At 40.6% G+C, this 20,900-nt stretch overlaps 1 protein-coding gene across 7 annotated transcripts in view; it reads left to right on the top strand.

The window, feature by feature from the left end:
* NSMCE2 (NSE2 (MMS21) homolog, SMC5-SMC6 complex SUMO ligase) overlaps positions 1–20,900 on the top strand; it is a 237,066-nt gene that overhangs the window by 8,118 nt on the left and 208,048 nt on the right. The window lies entirely within an intron of this gene.

Below are 20,900 nucleotides of genomic sequence, written 5' to 3' on the forward strand. Positions count from 1 at the left end.
TTCAGAGACTTTTTTGAGCTTTAGAAAACATAAAAAAGAATTAAATGGAATCTTATTTTTCTCTTCATTATGCTCATGTTTTCTTTTGTATTCTTGAGCACATGAAGTGTATTTTTAATATCCTTGTCTGTTTTAATATCCTTGTCTGCTGATTCTGTTAGCTCTGTCCATTGCTGCTTGAGTACATTATGTTGTGGAGTTTCTGAATTTTGTCATCTTCCTTTGAAGAGTATTGACCTTTGTTTTGGTTGGCAGCTAAGTAATTTGCGGATTAGGTTGATCCATTCCAGGGTTGTTATTAAACTTCATTAGGACAGGTCTAGTGTAGTTTTCTCTTCTTGGGTGGCTCAGTGGTAAAGAATCTGCCTACAATGCAGGAGACACAGGTTTAGTCCTTAGGTGGGGAAGATCCTCTGGAGAAGGAAATGGCAAACTGCTCCTGTATTCTTGCCAGGGAAATCCATGGACAGAGGAGCCTGGCAGGCTAGAGTTCATGGCTTCTCAAAGAGTTGGACTTGACGTAGCGACTGAGCACGCGCACAGTGTGGCTTCACTTAGGGCTGACTTAGCTCTTAGGAGGAGGCTCTGTATAGATTCCTGAAGGGCTTTCTCTGCATACCTCCCTCACTGTGCTCTGTCTTGCAAAACCCCTAATGCTCAGCAACTTGAACTCCAGTCTCTGTCTCTTTGGTCCTTCCAGACTGCTGTGCTCCACTTAGATTCTTCCTCCTCTCTGCAGGAAGGAGAGCAATTAGAGGACTTACCTCACCTGATTTCACAGGAATCCCAATTCTGCTCTGCCTGTTGTCTCAATGTCTGAAAGCAGTTGTTTCCTATATTTTGCCCAGCCTTACGGTTACTCATGGTAGGAAGGTGAGTTCCATACTAGATATTCATTCACAGAAGGCAGCAGAAGTCACCCATCTTTAGTGGGTATTCTCTAAAGGTCTTACCCCTGTCCAGCCTGATTTGTAGTCTCTTTTTGACACTGATGGAGATTTGGCTTTGGTAGGTAGTCCTGGGGAAACTCATAATAAAATCTTAAACCATGAGAGAAGAGCTGTTACATAACCTCCTGGAGGGTTGTATCAGTTTTTTTTCAGGATTTGGTTTGAAGATTTCTGAGTGTTTTTAATACAAACTTCATTTTTGTTTTTTTTTTTTTTTAATAAGATGTATATTTTGATACAAAATGCAACTTCTTCTGTGTTATTTAAGAGGAAACATAAGCACTTTTTGAAAGATTCATGCTCTAAAGCAGAGATTGGCAGAGTTTTTCCATCAGGGGTCAGATAACAAATATCTTAAACTCTGTGGGCCATGTGGTCTCTGCTGCAGCTACTCCGTTGCAGGTCTGACAGTTATTATGAAAATAGTTTTGATCCTGTGGACCTTGTGGAAGGGTCTCGGGGACCACACCCTGAGAACAGCTGGTTATGAACCTGAACTGGAGTGCCTATGAGCAGGATTTAGGTGACGGGAGAAGCTCTATACAGAGAGGAGGCCTAGAATGACCCCCACTGGAGTAATTGAGCAAACGCTTGTTGGAGAGCAGTCTTCGTGTGGCACCAGACTGAGGTGCCGTCTCCAAGGACCCAGAGAGTAGAAAAACACCCGTCATTTAAGTAAATTTGATGCTAACTCAGTCTGATGGCAACCCACTCCAGTGTTCTTGCCTGGAGAATCCCAGGGACGGGGGAGCCTGGTGGGCTGCCGTCTATGGGGTCACACAGAGTCGGACAAGACTGAAGTGACTTAGCAGTTAGCAGCAGTCTGCAACAGTAGATGAAAGACTTTAAGAGACAGAGCCAAAATTGCCCCTTAAATGGAGGACTTAAAATCAGTCTGATATGGGCTTTAGTCCCAGTTACAGCCTTCGTTCTGTAACTTGCTCAAAGATAGGTAATTTTCTTTGGATTTTGAACTTATAATTTTTTATCTGCGAAATATCTGATTCTTGCTGAATATGTGAGGAACACTTGGACGAAAAGAATAAAAAGATGCATATTTAAATTGCCTAAGGGTTCAGTAGATGAGAAAATTTTGATGGAGAGCTTTTGTATTTTACTGCTCTATACTGCTTTCTTTCTATGCCTTACTGAAAGAAGCAGAGCAGAAAGACTTCAGTTATTGAGGTCAGGCAGGGACTGGATGTCTGTTGAACTATGCCAAGGTACAGCGGTGATGGTGATGGCCGTCCTGCTCCAAAGGTAAGAGCTGGGTGTGGTACACGCAGCAAACGTGTGCAGGTCTGTGCTGTTTCTACAGGTGCTGTCTCACTTGGTCCGACCTGTGATCCTGCCAAGTAAGGACTATTGTTAATCCCCGCTGTGAACCACTGAGGCTTAGTGAAGCTGAGTACCTTCCTAAGGTCACACAGTTACTCGGCAGTGGGAGTTGAGATTTGCGCATAAGCGATTTGACTGCAGAGTTTCTGCCCTTAACCGTTACACTTTATTGAAAATTGATTTTGTCCTTCAAGTGGCATTTGCAGTAGTTGGATAATATTGAAGTAACATTTAGTGATATTTAGCTCAGAAAGTTTCGGTTATTTTGTTGAGATTGACAGTATCTGATTTTCCTTTCTTCTCCCTCTCCCTTTTCTTCTTCTTTTCCTTTTCCCTTTGAAATTCCAAAGTGAGGTTGCAAGGCTTTTTCTGAAACAGCCCATCAGCTTTTGTCCTTTTCTGCAGGTGGAGTTTTCAACTACTTCCCTTGGACATTTGTGCGTTTCCTGGGCTTTAGCATCTTCTGTTTACAAAGGCAGAGTTGAGTCTGGTTGTGGAAGGAAGAAGCTGGGATCTTTTGGGGTCATTGTGCTGACCCTGGCTGTCTATTTCTAGACTCATCATGGCAGGAAAGTCAGTTCCTTTTTGGGTAACCGATGGTGGGCAGGTTTCCTCCCCTGCAGCGAGTACATCTTGGCTGATAGAAGCAATACGGTGAATTGACTGAATGATAATCAGTTTTCTCTCTTGTATCCAGAATTTGTATTCCAGCTAAGAATCATCACCTTTTAAACCTGATTCCTTTTCTTTTTCACACCTTACTCCATCCAGGCAAGAAACAGAGTTTTCACTTTGTGACAGTTACTTGAGAGTTAATGATGAATAAAGAACAGCTGCTGCTGCTGCTGCTGCTAAGTCGCTTCAGTCGTGTCCAACTCTGTGCGACCCCATAGATGGCAGCCCGCCAGGCTCCCCCGTCCCTGAGATTCTCCAGGCAAGAACACTGGAGTGGGTTGCCATTTCCTTCTCCAGTGCATGAAAGTGGAAAGGGAAGTGAAGCCACTCAGTTGTGTCCGACTCCTAGTGACCCCGTGGACTGCAGCCTACCAGGCTCCTCCACCCATGGGATTCTCCAGGCAAGAGTACTGGAGTGGGGTGCCATTGCCTTCTCCATAAAGAACAGCGGTCAGAGTTAAAAACTTGCGTGGTCTTGGAAGTTTGTGCTCTTGATGAATAACTGAAGTTTTACAAACATTAAGCATTTCGTTGAGTGCATACTTCTTAATTTGAATGCTTTTGGGGGTAGTATTCTAGTTTCCTCCTGAAATAAGGCATTCCTAAATCTAAACATTTGATGAGTAGAAAGAAAAAGAAAGTTATGAGCACCCATAACCCTCTCACTCATCATCTAATTTTGTGAAAAAGGAGTGATTATTTTACTTAAATCCTTTATGTTAAGTTTATTTTCAGAATTACTTAATGGTTTGAGAAGCCAGCACATACTGACGTCACATTCTCAAGACTTATTTTCTTAGGCAGATCTGGATTTTCATTATATTGTAATAAATTTCTCTGTCTTAAGAACTGCTTCTTACAGCCAGGACTCTAGTTACGGGGAAGGTTTCTTTTGGGCCTCACTCTTATACTGTATTCCATAATTATATTATTGAGTAGAAGCAGTAATTAGAAGGAAGTAATGATAGTGGGGTGGTGGCCAAAAGACAATAAAAATAACAGTAACCGTAAGAAGCCAATGTTTGTGTGTCTTATATCGCTTTTGTAACTGGAGCCAATTATAAAAGCAAGAGATTATTATAACTTAAATAAATGAAGACTATTGAGAGTTACGGTATCTGTAGTGTTAAAAGTATAAAAGCGTGGCCTACAGAATATGAAAAATCCAGGTCTCTAGAAGAGCTCAGTCACTTTGCCTGTGTCTTCGTAGTTCCCAGGTGTAGGGAAAACTGCACTGTTTCTCCTCTGCCACTCACGACACTTCTAGCTGTCGAATGTCTGGGTGTTTCCCCCACTCTAAGCAGTTCTCCAAATCTCTGTGGCCACCAGCTGGGTGTCCTGCTGTTCAGTTCGGTTCTGACACTATACCTGGAGTTAGTGTCAGATCTCACAAGCTATGGACTCAGTCCTGTAAGTCTGCCCTTTGGGTTCTATTGATAGAATTAGCTGGAGCAGCTCACAGAACTCAGGAAAGCAGTTACATCCTTGATTGCTGATTTATTATAAAAGGGTACATCTCAGGAACAGCCAGGTGGAAGAGATGCCAAGGGCAAGGTGAGAGGGAAAGGGCACAGACCTCCTGTGCCCTCCCCAAGCCCACCACCTGCCCAGCACCTCTGTGTGTTTACCAACCCAGAAGCTCTCTGAGCCCCACCCTTTTGGGTTTTTATGGAGGCTTCATTACATACCCAACAAAGGCCTGTAGAGTCAAAGGCTATGGTTTTTCCAGTAGCGTTTTTCATGTATGGGTGTGAGAGTTGGACCATAAAGAAGGCTGAGCACTGAAGAACTGATGCTTTTGAACTGTGGTGCTGGAGAAGACTCTTGAGAGTCCCTTGGACTGTGAGGAGATCAAACCAGCCAATGCTAAAGGAAATCAACCCTGGATATTCATTGGAACGACTGAAGCTGAAGCATCAAGACTTTGGTCAACAGATGCGAAGAACCGACTCATTGAAAAAGATCCTGATGCTGGGAAAGATCGAAGGTAAAAGAAACAGAGCGCAGCAGAGGATGAGACGGTTAGATAGTATCACTGACTCAGTGGACATGAACCTGAGCAAACTCAGGGGGAAGCATACTTCTATCACTGGTGTGGTCACTTTATTTGTTATCTGTCTGTCCTGTATGTAAGCCTTTTCCTCAGCTGTTAAAGTTCCCTGTACTGTTGCCTGGTGTCCTGGAGATACATATGAGATACTATTAAATGTATCACCACCGTTATTGTATTGTTTAGTCTTGATCTGGGAACATGCCTCACCTCCTGATGAAAGAGTTGTAGCGGGTGAAGAAAAGCGAGCTGGGAGAGCTGACTGTGGGCCGATACTATTAAATGTGCATGCAGTGAAAATCCCACATGGTGCAGTGGTAAAGAACCTGGCCTGCCAATGGAGGAGACGCTGGTTCGATCCCTGGGTCTGGAAGATCTCCTGGAGAAGGAAACGACAACCCTCTCTAGTATTCTTGCCTGGGAAGTCCCATAGACAGAGGAGCCTGGCAGGCTACAGTCTATAGGGATGTAAAGAGTTGGACACGACTGAGAAGGCACACAGACAGGCAGGGTGGTGAAAATCACTGAACGGGGTAGTCTTATCCTCACTCTATAGACGGGGAAATGAGGCTCACTGAGCTGAAATAACTTAGCACAGGGCACACACCTAAGTGACAGCTAGGGGATTTGAATTTAAAACCAATTTGTCCTGATTTCAGCCCCTTGACCTAGATTTTCTGGTGCCACTTTCTCTTTCTGATGACCCTCAGTGGATGGCAGTAATTCTTACCAGCTGTTAGTGATGTCAGAGGCATTTTGGGGGTATATTTTCTCTATCTCTTATTGCAGTTCCTTTATATTATATGCCATTGATATTAATGTCTGTTATGTTACCTGTCATATTTGAGGCTTGGTTTTGTATGGTTAGCCTTTAAAGAGGTTTTTTCTTTTAAGTGATAGGTTTGTCATCTAAGCCATGGAGTAAAGGATGGTATATATACTTAATTGTGACTCTGTGGACCAGTAGTCATATTGGCATGTATCTCTTGATCCAGTTTTTTTATTTCAAGCATATAACTTTTAAATTATAAATAAACAGATACTTATTAAAAATTAGTCCCCCTCCCCCCCACCAAGAAGAGCATAATAGCAAGCTGAATTTAAGGGAATGCAAACAACTAGATGCATTGTGGAACTCCTCTTAATGAATCCCAGTTGTCTTAAGTTATTTAAAGTAACCAAGTTCTCCTCTAAGACCTACATAGAAAATAAACAGTTCAGCAAGGCTTCATCAGACCAGCTTTTCTCTTGATTACTTTATTAGGAGCAGATATAAACAGTGGGCCTTTTTTGCAATGTCTGCTATCATTAGGGGGTGTTATCATCAGTGTGCTCTCCGTCACTCAGTCATGTCCGACTCTTTACAACCCCACAGACTGTAGCAGCCCAGGCTCCTCTGTTCATGGAATTTTCCAGGCAGTAATACTGGAGCAGGTTGCCATTCCCTTCTCCAAGGGATCTTCCCAACCCAGAGATGGAATCCGTGTCTCGTGCATCTCCTGCATTGGCAGGTGGGTTCTTTACCACTGTGCCACTTGGGAAGCTCTTTGGTGACTCTTTATTTAAAAATCACCAGTGTTCTACCACCTTGGCTTTTCATGTGTTCCCCTTTTTCAGGTGGGCCCCCTTGAGAGGCCATAACCTGATATCCTGATAACAATTAATGTTTTTTCTTAAGGTGGCTCATGTGGTGAAGAACCTGTCTGCAATACAGGAGATCTGGGTTTGATCCCTGGATTGGGAAGATCCCCTGGAGGAGGGAATTGCAACTGAATTCCATGGACTAAGGAGCCTGGTGGGCTACAGTCCATGAGATTGCAAAGAGCCTGAGCAACTAACACTTTCACTTTCTTGGGCTTGGCTTCCTTGGTAGCTCATCTGGTAAAGAATCCACCTGAAATGCAGGAGACCTCGATTTGATTCATGGGTCGGGAAGATATGATGGAGGAGGAATAGGTTACCCTCTCCGGTATTCTTGGTGGCTCAGCCGGTAAAGAATCCACCCGCAGTGTGGGAGATATTGGTTCGATCTCTGGGTTTGGGAAGATTCCCTTGAAAAGGGAACAGCTGCTACCCATTCCAGGATTCTGGCCTGGAGAATTCCATGTACTATATAGTCCATAGGGTCGCAAAGAGTCGGACACGACTGAGCAACTTTCACTTTCATTGTATTTTTGTTTTGTTTTGTGTTTGGCCTTTCCTTTGAACTGGATTTCCTCGGGGCACAGACCTCAGGGTGCACTTGGGATATTTTCAGAGCCTGGGACTTTCAAATGTTGGATGTATATTAATGTGTTAGTAAATGGCTTTTAACGCAGTTCCTTAAATACAGATATTTGGATTCAAAATGCAGAAAACTAAATTGCTTTCCAAAATTAGAAATTGAGCACTTTTGTTCATTGTTGAACCTAATTTTTTAAGACTTTGCAGTTAATTTTTGTGTCGGTACTGATTAATCCAGTAGTGCTCAAACATGAGAGGAATTAACTTAGAGGGCTTGTAAAAACAGATTCCTGGGCCCTAGTTCTAAAGTTTCAGTAGGTCTGGGTCAAGCTGATGTTGCTCCTCCGTGGGCCAAGAACCCTGGTCTAATCAGTTTCCCCTTTGGCGGGAAGCATACACCACTAGGTGGCACCAGAACACTTGTTAATCAGTAGCTGTTGCGCCCTTACTGTGTGCGTTAACTGCAGGTTCAAGATTGTTTAAAAGGTATAATCGCTAAGTTACTGAAATTTCGTAACTTGGAACCTGAGTTATTCTGTATATCTAAGGATACAAAAAATGTGTTGATTCTATCAGAACAACAGAAAGGTAGGGCTATTAAGGTTAAGGTCACCTCTTCCAGGAAGGAATGAGGACTAAATACCTGTCCTTTCCACTGGCTTTATTTCTATCTATCCAGGTTACTCAGTTCATTTACCAGAGATAGATGCTGGCCCTGTCACAAAATAGAAATGTACATCTCATATTTATTACTTACCATTCTACCTTAGTGAATCTTGTTGTTGTCGATAACATTTAAAAACCACTTTTAAAAGATTTATATGTACTGTTCACACAAATATGAACAGTAGGTATAACTCTATCGGTGGGCCAGCTGTGGTGGGGACAGTTTGGGGACGTTAGAAAGTGTGAAGTGTGTTTTCCTTTCCTGCTGCCTTCCTTAGTCAGAAAGCCGGGCTGTTTCCTTTTTAAGGCCCACAGAGAGGAAAGTCCGGGCTGTCGTTGGCCTCACCTCACCTCGTGTTACTCTGCACTCTCACTCCATAAGTTTCCAGCCATTCCAACACCTCCAGATTCTCTTTCTTCCCCTGACTCTAACAACCTGAGAGTTGGCATGGTTTCTGCACATGATGGAATGTGTGGAAATGATTGCTTGCTGTGCTCTCCTGTTTGCTAAGCTCTCCCATCCACATTGGGATGTTACTTTTTGAAATAGTGAATGAGTCATATTTTAGTTTTTAAAACAGAGTTTGTATAGTACCTCAATACTGCCTGGGTTTTTCTAGACGCTGGAGAACAATCTTTGTGTTGATTCTACTTTTTAAAAAATCTTTGAAGCAAAGACCTAACGGGTATGAAAATGACTACCACAGAAAAAACCGAAATGGAGTCACTTGATCAGATTTTAAAATTAGATTGGCACTTTATCATGTATCTTTGATCACTGAAAAGAATTAAGACTATTTTAATTTTAGGAAAAGGAGACAGTTCATAGCAGAAGTAGAACAGACTTTAGAATCATTTTTGAAATATCAGGTCCTTTTTAAAGGACATAAAAGTTTGTCTCTCAGTAAGCAGAAAGGAGGTTTTATTAGATTGGTGATTAAAAGATGAAACCAATTTGATTATTCTACAGAAAATATTTGTTATCCAGATCCATTTCTCCCTGTTTCTCTACACCTGAAATTACGTATGTGTGTGCTACATAAATGTAAAGTATTATTTATATGTAGCAGCACTGTCCAGTAAAAATATGTGAGCCACATGTTTAATTAAAAATTTTCTAGTATCCTCATTACAAGAAGTAAGAAAAAAGAGGAGGCAATAATTTAGTAATATTTTATTTAATCTAATGTTGTCTAAAATATTATCTCAACATATAATCAATATGACAATTGAGTTATTTTTGTACCCACATTCTTTTCTTAGTCTGGACTAGCAATGTTTCAGATGCTTAATAGTTCCATGTTAGAAATGGCAGTTGTAATAGCAGCAAGTACAGAGGGCATTTTAGTTTCCACTGACTCTCAGAGGAGGGCAGAAAATTTTAATGGTAGTTAAATCAGTTAGTTTTGAGATTTTTTAAAGTGGTTTTGGTGAATATTCACGTTAAACCAGTTGGTAAAATAGGATAATATATTATCTGTTGATTTTTTTTTTTCTTTCTTCTCGTTTTTTTTTTAATTCTTACCAGTCCTCTACCACTGGTGAGATTGGTATTTTAGGTTTTTCCCAAAATTGTTTAACTAGCTTAAAATCACTTACTTCTGCAGATCCTATTAATATTTGTTTGTTTGAAATGTCACATGCTGATTTGACTCCACACCTACAATATTTTCATATTTGTAGTTGATGTGTTAAATTAGTTTCTTGCTGGTGTTGAGCAAGCTCGAGAGGCTAAGCCTCTTAACTTCAGCAGCCAGAATATTCTGGTTGCTGTAAACCATTAGGCCTGTCAGCAATTGACCTTGGAAATGCTAATTTGCTTCTCCCTGGGTGCTGCTCCAGGCACTGGCTTTCTCTCTGTGGGTGGGAGTTATGAACCCAATTTGGAGAAGAACTGGAGGCCCTTGGGGCAAGTTCCAAACAGATGTGCTTCTTGCTTCACTTTTGCATGTGACCAGCTCGCAAGAGGCATTCCTTGCATGAATTTCTCTAAAGGCATTTTTGAGTTGGCACTTAAGCCTAGACTGAAGTTGAGAGGCTTCATTACCATGTGGATCTGCTCTTCCCCTGATTCTAGCAGCATCTGGGCCATAATGAGATTGATTAAAAAATGATCTCACTGCTGTTTCATTATTGCTCTTGATGGGATTTTACTTAGGATAACTAACCTAGCTTTCTTTTAACCCCCTCCCAGTTAATTGCCCTATTTTTTATGGCTAAATAGTATTCCACTCTTTGGGTATACATTTTCTATGTGCACTGATAGACATCACATTGTGGTTATTAATAAATTGTTATTTGTATATTATTAAGAAATGCTGTTTTGCACATTTGATTTGCATTTCCCTGATGAGCAGTGATACGAAACTTCTTTTCATGTTCTTTCTGGACATTTGTGCATCTTCTTTGGAGAACTGTCTACTCACATCCATTGCCCATTTTTGTATTGAGTTATTTGTTTCTGAGTTATAAGAATTCTTTATGTTTTCTAGGTATCAGTCCATTATCAAATAAATGATGTGTAATTTTTTTCCCATTCTGCACGTTGTCTTTTTACTTTCTTGATAGTAGTCTTTGAAGCATAGAAGTTTATTTGATGAAGTGCAATTATCTGTTTTTTCTTTTGTTGCCTGTGGTTTTGGTGTCATACCTAAGAATTCATTGCCAAATTGAAGGTCTTGCAAATTTATACCTAGTTTTTCCCCAGGAGTTTTATAGCTCTAGCTACTCTATTAAATTCTGAATGAATTTTGTATGTGGTTTGAGTTAGTGGTCCAGTTTCATTCTTTCGCATGTAACTGTCCAGTTGTTACAGTACCATTCCTTCTCCAATGAATAGTCTTCGTTCCTCTGTTGAAATTCAGTTGACCATTGGCACACATGATTATTTTTGGTCTCTCAATTAATTCTGTTCCATTGATAGAATTCTGTAGTCCTGTCCTTGTGCCTGTACTGCAGCATCTTGTAGCTTTGTAGTAAGAGTTGAAGTTGGAAAGTATAGTCTTCCAACTTTGCTCTTCTTCTTCAAAATTGTTTTGGGTCTTTGGGGTCTCTTGTAATTCCAGTTGAATTTAAGGATCAGTCTATCAGTTTCTACAAAGAAGACAGCTGGGATTCTGATGGGATTGCATTTATTTAGATCTTATTTAATTTCTGTCAACAGTGTTCTCAGAGTATTAATCTTACACTTCTTTTGTTAATTTATTCTAAAGCGTCTTATTCTTTTTGGTGCTATTGTAAATGGAATTATTTTCTTAATTTCATTTTCAAATTGTTCATTGCAAATTATGAAAATACAATTTATTTTTATTTGTTGATCTTGTATCCCGCAACCTTGCTGAACTCACTTATTAGTCTATATATATATATATGTGTATATTGTGTGTATATGTGTGTATTTTTAATGGATGTGGTAGGATTTTCTTTATGCAAGATCATTCATGTCATCTGTGAATAGAGATAGTTTTATGTCTTCCTTTCCAGTCCTTGTATTTCTTTTTCTTGCTCGATGCTAGAACCTGTGGTAAATGCAGTGTTGAATAGAAGTGGCAGGAACAGGCATCCTTGTTGTTTAGGCAACCCCATGGACTCTAGCTTCTCAGGCTCCTCTCTCTGTCCCTGGAATTTTCCAGGCAAGAATACTAGAGTGGGTTGCTATTTCCTTCTCCAGGGGATCTTCCTGACCCAGGGCTTGAACCCGCATCTCCTGCATTGGTATGTGGATGCTTTACGACTGAGCCATTTGGGAAGCACAACAGGCATCCTTATTGTGTTCCTTATCTTAGGACAGAAACATTCAGTCTTTCATCATTAAATGTGATGTTCTCTGCAGAGCTCCCTTCCTCTTGCAGTGTCCTCCAGCACTACCCCCGTTGAGAAAGTTTAACATTCTGCTCACTGTAAGGAGAAATGCTTAAAGCCATTTCATTCATTACCACAGAGCATGTATAAAAAGATAAGCTTTGAGCTGGGAGAGGCAATAAATTGATTAACTGGCACAGCACATAAACAAGTAGAATAAAACTTTAAAAGCGCTGTGAGAGTACACTATGTATAGTAAACAGTGGGGGCATTGTGGGGTTAGTACATTCTAGCTGAGGGCCTTGAGGAGGAATTTCATGTAGAAGATGCTGACCAAAAGATGAACAGTGGCTTCTGTAGAGTGGGAGAGGGTATCTCTGAGGAAAGCGAAGGTGAGAGGTGGCCCAAAGAGTTTGGTGTCAAGGTCTGTGGAGGGTCTGGGGTTTTACCTTAAGTGGATGCTATCCAGTTAGCCTGCACGAGTGGATGGATGCTGGCAGAGGGCAGGAGACTCCTGAGTCTGAGACAAAGGCCTTTCCCGTGGTACATCAAGCCTTGTGATTCTGCCTACCTCCGGTAGGTTCACTCCCAATCTGAGTCCTTTCAGGGTTGATAGGGAAGAGCTCCAGGGAGATACTGCAGTGGGCTTGTGTTGGAGTTGAGGAACCTTAAGCTTGGGGAACTCAGATGTTTTGAATAGGCAGTAAGCCTGCCTGACTTTTGCTCTGGAGTGAGACTCTTGCTCTGTCTTAGTCTTCCAAAGCTTTGTTCATTATACAAACATCCTTGAGAGATAGTCTGGGACAAAAGGGCAGATCATGCTTCCGCACATTGTGCAGAGCTGTGTGAGGCATAAGAAGAATTGCTTCCCGACACCTGACAGATCCAGGGAGGTGCAAGTAGTCCACCTTGAAGGCTAGCTGCAGTTTGGCGCTTCTCAGATTTTTAGCACCATGTGTTACTAAGATGTGTTACATCAAGATGACCTGGCACATTTCATCCTGCAGTAGTAAGGCCTCGGTTACTGGCACTTTCCTTCCTTCTTTTCCTTTTTGCCCGATAGGGCAGCAAAATACTTTGGTTGGCTAGGTAGAATAATTTAGGACTTTTAAGAACCAGGTCTGAAAGTTAATAGCATGGAGACTTGAGGTTTTGGCTTCTTCATCTGTAAAATAGGGGATAATATTGTCCTCATATCTAATGAGTATTTGATTGTGGGCCCACAAACAGCTCCTTTATTCCTACCTTATTTAGGGTTGATGTGAGAATTGAATAACATGTATAAAATGCCCTTCACAATACTTGGCACAAAGCACTCACATTTTATTGGTCAGTTACCTTTTTTCCCAAATTTTTGAACACATCCTCTCATTTATTTGTTTGGTTGTTTTACTGTCAGTTATAGTTTTTATTCAGTCTCCAAAGAGTCCACAGAGCTGTTTTCATTAGATTTTTTTTTTTTAATTGAAAAATCGTTGTTAGTTTCAGGTCAATTACTTTTTGACCACTGGAGGTAAAAAAAAAAAAAATAAGTTAATAGTTATTTGGGCCCTTTGCAGAGGGGAATGATCCTTTGGAGCTCTTGGTTGAGAATTAGTATTGTATAAAGTAAATACTGTACAAATTTAATATTGTACAAATAGCCCTGAGTTAAAATGCAAGTTCTGTTATCTACTATCTGTGTTTCTTTAAACCAGTTACTTCAGTTCTTTGAGCTCCTTTTTCTTTGTGGGTAAAATATGGCCAATATCTCCTTTTCACAGTTGTTCCTAGTTTGAAACAGTTTATGCACTTTGTCATGCTGGATGTACTTTTCACCTTGGCTTGTCAGCCTGTAAACACTTACCTTGATAATAAAGAGAATTAGTGGATAAATAACTGTAAAGTATATACCTTCCCATTGGAATGGAGAATTACACAGAAAATGTGTTGTGATGGCCAAGTGTATGTGGGGGAAACGGATGGAGGTGAGCATTATCTTCTCAGTAGGAACAAAATGACATCTATGATGGTTTCTGAAGCAGAAGCGTGTTCTAGTTTCAGAAAAATTAGTATGGGATTTAATTTCAAGCACAGAGGATCAGGGTGCCTTTGGGACAGACTAAAATAGATATTTAAACTGGTTGCAAAAAAGGATTATGTGGTATGTTACACAGAAGATGCACTTCTTGTTAGTCTACTCTCTTACAATGGAGCCTTCCAGAGTCCTTGGATTATTTTGGAGTTTGTTGAATTTCAAAGAATTTCCCTGTATCTGCCTTATTTTTCCAAGGTGTACTATGCACTTGTGTTTAGATAGTTAATAATTGGGAAGGAAAATACCAATAATAGTTTAGTAATGAACCCTACTAAATTCATATATCAAATCCCTAATAATACCTAGAAGCCTTCTCATAGATCCAGGTGAACTTAGAGATTATCATGCGAGTCCAAGAGTTGTTTCAGATGATTGACTATGAAACAGTTTCTCTTCTTTATTCTTTTCCCTTTTGATTAACTAATGGCATGTTACTGTAATTTCCCATTCATCCAGTTATTTAATGATATTAATATTTGCATTTTCACTCCAGTGATCTTGTTTTTGCTTCTCATCCTTACTGTTCTCACCAGTTGGGGAACTTCGCAAAACATAAGCAAAATCCTTCACATTTTAATACAGTTAGAGCACAAGTGAAGCAGATGACTGCCTTATGAACAGGGATTTTAATAAACTTTTGTTCTGTGTTTATTTAATGGATTTAATTGGTCCCAACCAATGAGCACCATGGGAATGGATTTCTCAAGAACCTTTTAGAAAGTATACTTGCCAAAATTTGAATTTCCTGTCAGTGTTTAAGAGGTGACTGATTTAACTTCTCTTTTTCATTAAGACTGCATTTTAACTCTGGATCTAGAAAAGAAGTGAAGTTTTAAGAGCTAGGATAGGTATTCATACGTTTATTAGAGGCGTTGAGTATTATAATTGGTATTTGCTCTAATTCTCTGGCTAGAATGTGGGAAGTGGTTTCCTAGGAATGAGCTGAAGGTAAACCAACCAGTCAGGAGGCTGTTCGGTCCCAGGCATTAGGTAGTAGTGACTTAGACGAGAAAGGTGGTGTGAGGTTGGTGAGAAGTAGACAGATTCATAAGAGACAAAGGCAGGATAATTGAGGACACTTAGTGATCTACTGAATGTGGAAATTGAGGGAAAAGGAAGAAGTCAGCGCTGATACTCGTTTCTGACTGAAGCATTCCCCGTTAAGAGCCTGGTGTATTATTTTGCTGTTTCTGTGGAACAGCTTACCAGAGACTTAGTGGCTTAAAACAGCACAATCTTATTCTCTGACAGAGCTGGAGGTCAGAGGTCTGAAGTGGGTCTCCCTGGGCTAAAATCTCCATGTCAGATGGGCTGTGTTCCTTGGTGGAGCCTCTGGGGGAGAGTTGTTCTCTTGCCTTTCTCAGCTCCTGGAGGCTGCTCACATTTCTTCCGTCTTCCAGCGTAGCGGTGGCCAGTCTGGTCTTTCTCATCCTGCATCACTGTGACATTGACCCTCGTGCTCTCCTTCACTAATAGAGGCCCTCGTGATTATATTGTTAATAAGTGTACCCAGAGTAACCCAGGATAATTTATTTCCCCTTCTCAAGGTCAGTTGATTAGCAACCTTAATTCTCTCTCTCCGTGTAACGTACATACTCACAGGTTCTGTGGATTAGGAAATGGAACCTTTGGGGTGCTTTTATTCTGCCTACCACAAATGGGAACTCAAGGACTAGTGTTTTGAGGGGAAATGAATTCAGCTTTAGACATGTCTTCAAGTGGAGATGACTACTAAGCAGTTGGTCTTTGAGTTCAGGGTCAAAAAGGTAAGTATTTGGGAATAGCCTGCCCAAGGGAATTGAAACCATGCAATGTGTATTTGTTACTTAGAATATGTGAAATGAGCAGAGGGTCTGGGCCAGCATCCTGGGTTCTGGGTGAAGCTACAGGCAGATGAGATAGAGGAGGGGCTGCCGGGGGATAGGAACACATCTAGCAGGATCTGGTTTCAGGGAGGTGGTTCTGTCTTCACCCAGAAAGGATCCTAAAGCATCTTTTGAAACCTCCTTCTATTACAAATCAGGAAACTGAGGCCCAGAAAGACGAAATAACTTGTCTAAGATGGTTGAACTAGTTAACAGGTGTACTTCTTGATTTCCTGCTTCAGTTTGTCTGCCACACTGCATCCAAGTCCATTTAATCTTTTCAATTTGAAGATGGTGTTGAGAAAAGATTTCGTGTGTGTGTGTGTTTTGTAGGTGTTCTGAATACCAAGAAAATAAGTTGTAGTAATAATATTATCTGGCTAGTGCCTTACTTACATGCAAGTAAAATTCTTTACAGCAAATAGCAGTTAAGAATTATTTTTTTTAAATCATGTAGACTTTTCTAAATGCAGCTTCATCTCTTTTTGCAGTCTCCATTTCTCCTCATTTGGTTGTTCTGTGCTGTCTCTCTCTTTTAAATAAACTTTTTATTTTGGAATAATATTGGTTTTACAGAAAGTTGTAGAAAACTCAAAAGAGTTTCCATATACGCTCACGCAGATCCCCTACTTGTTGAGATCTTGCATTCCCATGGTACGTTTGTCAGAACTAAAAACAACATTGGTGCTTTACTATTGACTAAGCCAAATGGTGCACGCCAGACTTTTCAGATTTCACTAATGTCTTTTTTCAAGATGTTGTCCAGGATCCAGCCCTGGCTGTCACATTGAATTTAGTCACCATCTCTTGTTGCATCTTAGTCTGTTTCTTTTTTTCCCCATTTTTTTTCCCTTGGTTTTTATAACCTTGACAACTTTGAGGAATCCTGGTTAGATATTCTGTAGAATGTCCCTGAATTTGGGTTTGTCGTAGTTAGAGTGAGATGATGTGGTTTTGGCAAGAAGACCATGAAAGTCAGGAGCCCTTCTCATCACATGAAACGAGGGGGTGCCCGCCATCAGCATGATTTGCTGTGATATGGATTCTTGGCACCTGGCCCCAGGAGTGTTTATCAGGTTTATATACTGTGAAGTTACGTTTTTCTCCCTCTACATACTGTTCTTTGGAAACAAGTCATTAAATCTACCCATACAAGTGAGGAGAGTTAAGCTCCGCCTCTTAGAGGGACAAATATCAACATACACTATTGGGAATTCTTTTGTAAAGAATTGTATTTCCCCTGTCCCAGTTCCTAATTCATCTGTTTCTCTAAGGTGTTCTGGTTCCACTTACCAGAAACTGATATTTAGAAACTAAGATCTGAGTTCTAGGTATGCTTGTTGGTGGCACTAGTGGTAAAGAATCTGCCTGCCAGTGCAGGAGACTCGGGTTTGATCCCTGGGTTGGGAAGATCCCCTGGATGAGGCATGGCAACCCACTCCAGTATCCTTGCCTGGAGAATCCGATGGACAGAGGATCCTGGTAGGCTACAGTCCCTGGGGTCGCAAAAGAGTCGGACACAACTGAAGCGACTTAGCATGCACCAGAATGTCACTGCTTCTAGGCCCTTTCAGCAGTCAGAGATAGGAAGTGTATGCATGTATACTAATAGATATGAACACATAGCTGTCATTGTTTCTGTATCTGTCCATCTGTATCTGCATTGAAGTATCCATGTGTTCATGCTGATGTCTTGAACTCTTATCTAGTATCACATGCTAAAATTGTAGTCTTCTTCCTTTGCTTATCTGTAACTTCCCTCTTCAACATTAAGAGACTTGGTTCCCACTGTCCACCACCCAGATACTTTATTTTGTAAAGCAGTTTCAGAATTGTTAGCCCATACCTCCATGATGGACAACATTATAAGCTAGCATACAGTGTTTATGTACAGTTCTTTTTGTCTTTAGTATTAACAGTTTTCAGTCAAAACACCACTCAGGGTTGCTTAAGTCAGCTCCTTTCCCCTCCAGCTTCCTTCAGTGAGCTTATGTCAGATATCTGTGATGCAGGTAAATTCCTCTGTCATAATCCGCATTCCATCCCAGGATCCATCAGGTCCCTGATTGTTGCTGTGTTGTGGTTCACGTTGTTTTGTATACATGAAGGTTTTGTGAGTTAAATTTGTATGGGTTTTGACATTCCACTCTCTTTCTGAAAATGTGTACTATACTGAAGACATGTGTACTAGCAGCAGTGTTGGAAGTGTTATTCTGAGAGCAAGACGGTGAATGAGACCGTGGTTAGTTTTGTAGGTCGGCAGTCAGGGTTAATGAATCTTCTGTGGTCAGAGGTCAGGAAATAGTCCATGTATCAGGAGCCTTCAGTCATCACATGTTTGGAGGTGTTGGGGTTTAGAGGATTAGGTTTAGGGGTATTAGGATCAAATACAAGGTAAAGAGTTATGTTATATCACTCAATCAGGACATAGGTATTGGAACTTAGAAGTGACGGCAGATGAAATCTGCATAAAAGGACATAGGTGTATGCGTACACAGCCAACAGGAGCAACATGGCAGTAGCTGCAGTAAGTTCTGAAGTGGAAAAAACGCTTGGGGGTTGTAAGGACTTGAAGGGAAAGGTTCTGTCTCTTCGAAACCCCTACAGAAATGTTTCTCAAACTGCCGTCCTCAGCAGCCTGTCATAGAAACAACTGGGATGCTCATTTAAAATTGCAGAATTGGAGTTCTAGAAGCCAAGCCCAGGAATCTGTGTTTTAGAAAAGCAGCCCAAGTAGTTCTGATTGCTCCTGAAGTTTGAAAACCTCTGCCCCTTGTAGTGAGAGTGGGATGCCTTGAAGGAAGCAGCTGTACGCTTGTGTTTACTAAGTGAATCCCACATGGGCCTTTTGATCAGAAAGCTGGTTTTGCAAATAATATTAGAAAAATGCCTAATGCTTATTGAGTGTCCATTCCATGATGAGTGCTTTTAGTAGAGTAGCTCGTTTAGTTTCTGTGAAGAAGATACTATGATTATCCTCTTAAAGTTTAGAAAGTTTGAATAACTTTGACAAATAATTCTTTACTGGTAGGTTCAGTTCAAACCCAGGCATTCTACCCACAGAGCCCATGTTGTTAATTATGTTTGAAATCTTTGCTTTTGGGGGTTCATGCCATGCATCTTTATAGTTTTGGAGATAAATTAGCCCATCTAAGAAAGAAGAGACTGTTAAAGTTACACTGCTATTTTGGTGCTTCAACAACTAAAAGTTTACATATGTTCATATTTTATTGTTCATATTCAGCTCTCAAGGAAGCGGTGTTATAGTGATATTCCTGAACCCTGAGAAGAGGCATGTATCCTAAAACAATTTTTAAACTGTTAAAAGATACTTAAAATAATATGACAGTGTCCCATTAATGTAAAAGTATGGAGCATAAGAGTAAGATCACAGATGTATAGGCTTTTAGACCTGAAATGAACTTTAAGGTCATCAATTCCCTCTTACAACAAGGGAACTGAGTCCCAGAAGATTAAGTTGTTAACTCCAAGTCTCTGAGCTAATTACCAAGAGCCCCAGTTGTCCTGATTGAGTTCAAGACCATTTCTACTTTCATTCTGTTTCTTAAGTATCTTTATGAAACAGTTAAAAACATTGTAACTGGAATTGTTTTTAAAATCCATTCCATTTAGTTGAACCTGATTAAAAGTTACATAGATGTTCACTGGGGGAAGACAATTTAAGGCTGAAATGAGAAGCATATCTAGTAAATTTGGAAGGAACGTTGGATACATTTGCAAAAATAGACATTTGAGTAAATGACTAGGATACTTAAGCCAGAAAGTTTGTTTTAAAACAAAGGCTTTTGTGGAAGGTATTATTTATGCGATCTTATATTCAGTTCTGGTTTTCTAGCCTAATAAAGAGGCCTAAAATAATTCAAGAGTATAAAAATAGGAAAATAGCTGGCTGAGTTCTGCATTTGTTGAAAACATAGATTTGAAGTAATCCTTTTTTGTCTGAAAATTCTTTGAATTCAGAAAGTATCTCAGAGAAGAGCAACTTACCATTTTAACTGTAAAACATATATTAAACAGTACACCTCTGGGACTTCCCTGGTGGTCCAGTGGTTAAGACTCTGCGCCTCCACTGCCAGAGGTGTGGGTTCAATCCCTGTTCAGGGACCTAAGATCCTACATGCTGCTGTGTGCAGCCAAAAAGAGATTTATAAGAACAATGTCCCTCAAAGTTTATCGGACTTCAGAATGCCCTTTGTGTATAGTGTTAATGACTCAGTTGTGTCCGACACTTTGTGACCCTATGGACGGTAACCTGCCAGGCTGCTCTGTCCATGGAATTCTGCAGGCAAGAATACTGGAGTGGGTTGCCATGCCCTTCTCCAAGGGATCTTCATGACCCAGTGAAGCCACCTTCACCCCTGAGCCACCAGGGAAGCCTGAGGACTTGTTAAAATACAGATTGCTGGTCCCCACCTCAGCATTTCCAATTCAGCTAGTTATCTGGTGTCGGACCTGAGAGTTTGTGTTTCTAGCAAGTTTTCTGGGGAATTGCTGATGCTGCTTGTCAGACAACCACACTCTGAGAACACCGAATTCAAGAAAACGATTTATAATGAAAAGCAATCATACTCTGGTGAGGTAATTATAGACTAAAAGCTGGTTTCTTTGGTATCTGTTACATAAAAGATTTCTGTTGATTCATGTTTCCATACTTTACTAGTAAAACCATGATGACAGTGAGAGACATTAAAATGTTGTGAAGTCCCATCTGAGTCACTATGGTAAAATTAAATTATATTAAATGTGGTTTACATTATATGGTTAAATGTACTTTTTTGGTAATGTAGTTGTCTGAAAATTAGGAGTTCGTGTGTGGAGTACATTAAGGGAATATTTACCTTTATTTATTTTGGGGTACACTGGGTCTTCGTTGCTTTGCTCGGGCTTTCTCTCGTTGCAGAGAGTGGGGACTTCTCATTGTGGTGGCTTCTCTTGTGGAGCACGGGCTCTAGGCACGTGGGCTCTCAGTACTTGTTACTCTCAGGCCTTTCAGCAAGAGGACTCAATAGTTGTGGCGCATGGGCTTAGTTGCTCTAAGGAAGCCCAAGATGTGGGATCTTCCTGGACCAGAGATCAAACCCCTGTGTCCTCTGCATTGGCAGGTGTATTCTTAGCCACTGTGCCATCAACAGTGTTTTAATTTGCATTTCCTGGATGACCAATACTGTCAAGTACCTTTTTATGTGCTTTTTTTTGGCATGCATCTCTCATGAAAGTGAAAGTTGCTTAGTCAT

The sequence above is a fragment of the Bos mutus genome, chromosome 14 (assembly GCF_027580195.1).
Source record: "Bos mutus isolate GX-2022 chromosome 14, NWIPB_WYAK_1.1, whole genome shotgun sequence".
Taxonomy (NCBI): domain Eukaryota; kingdom Metazoa; phylum Chordata; class Mammalia; order Artiodactyla; family Bovidae; genus Bos; species Bos mutus.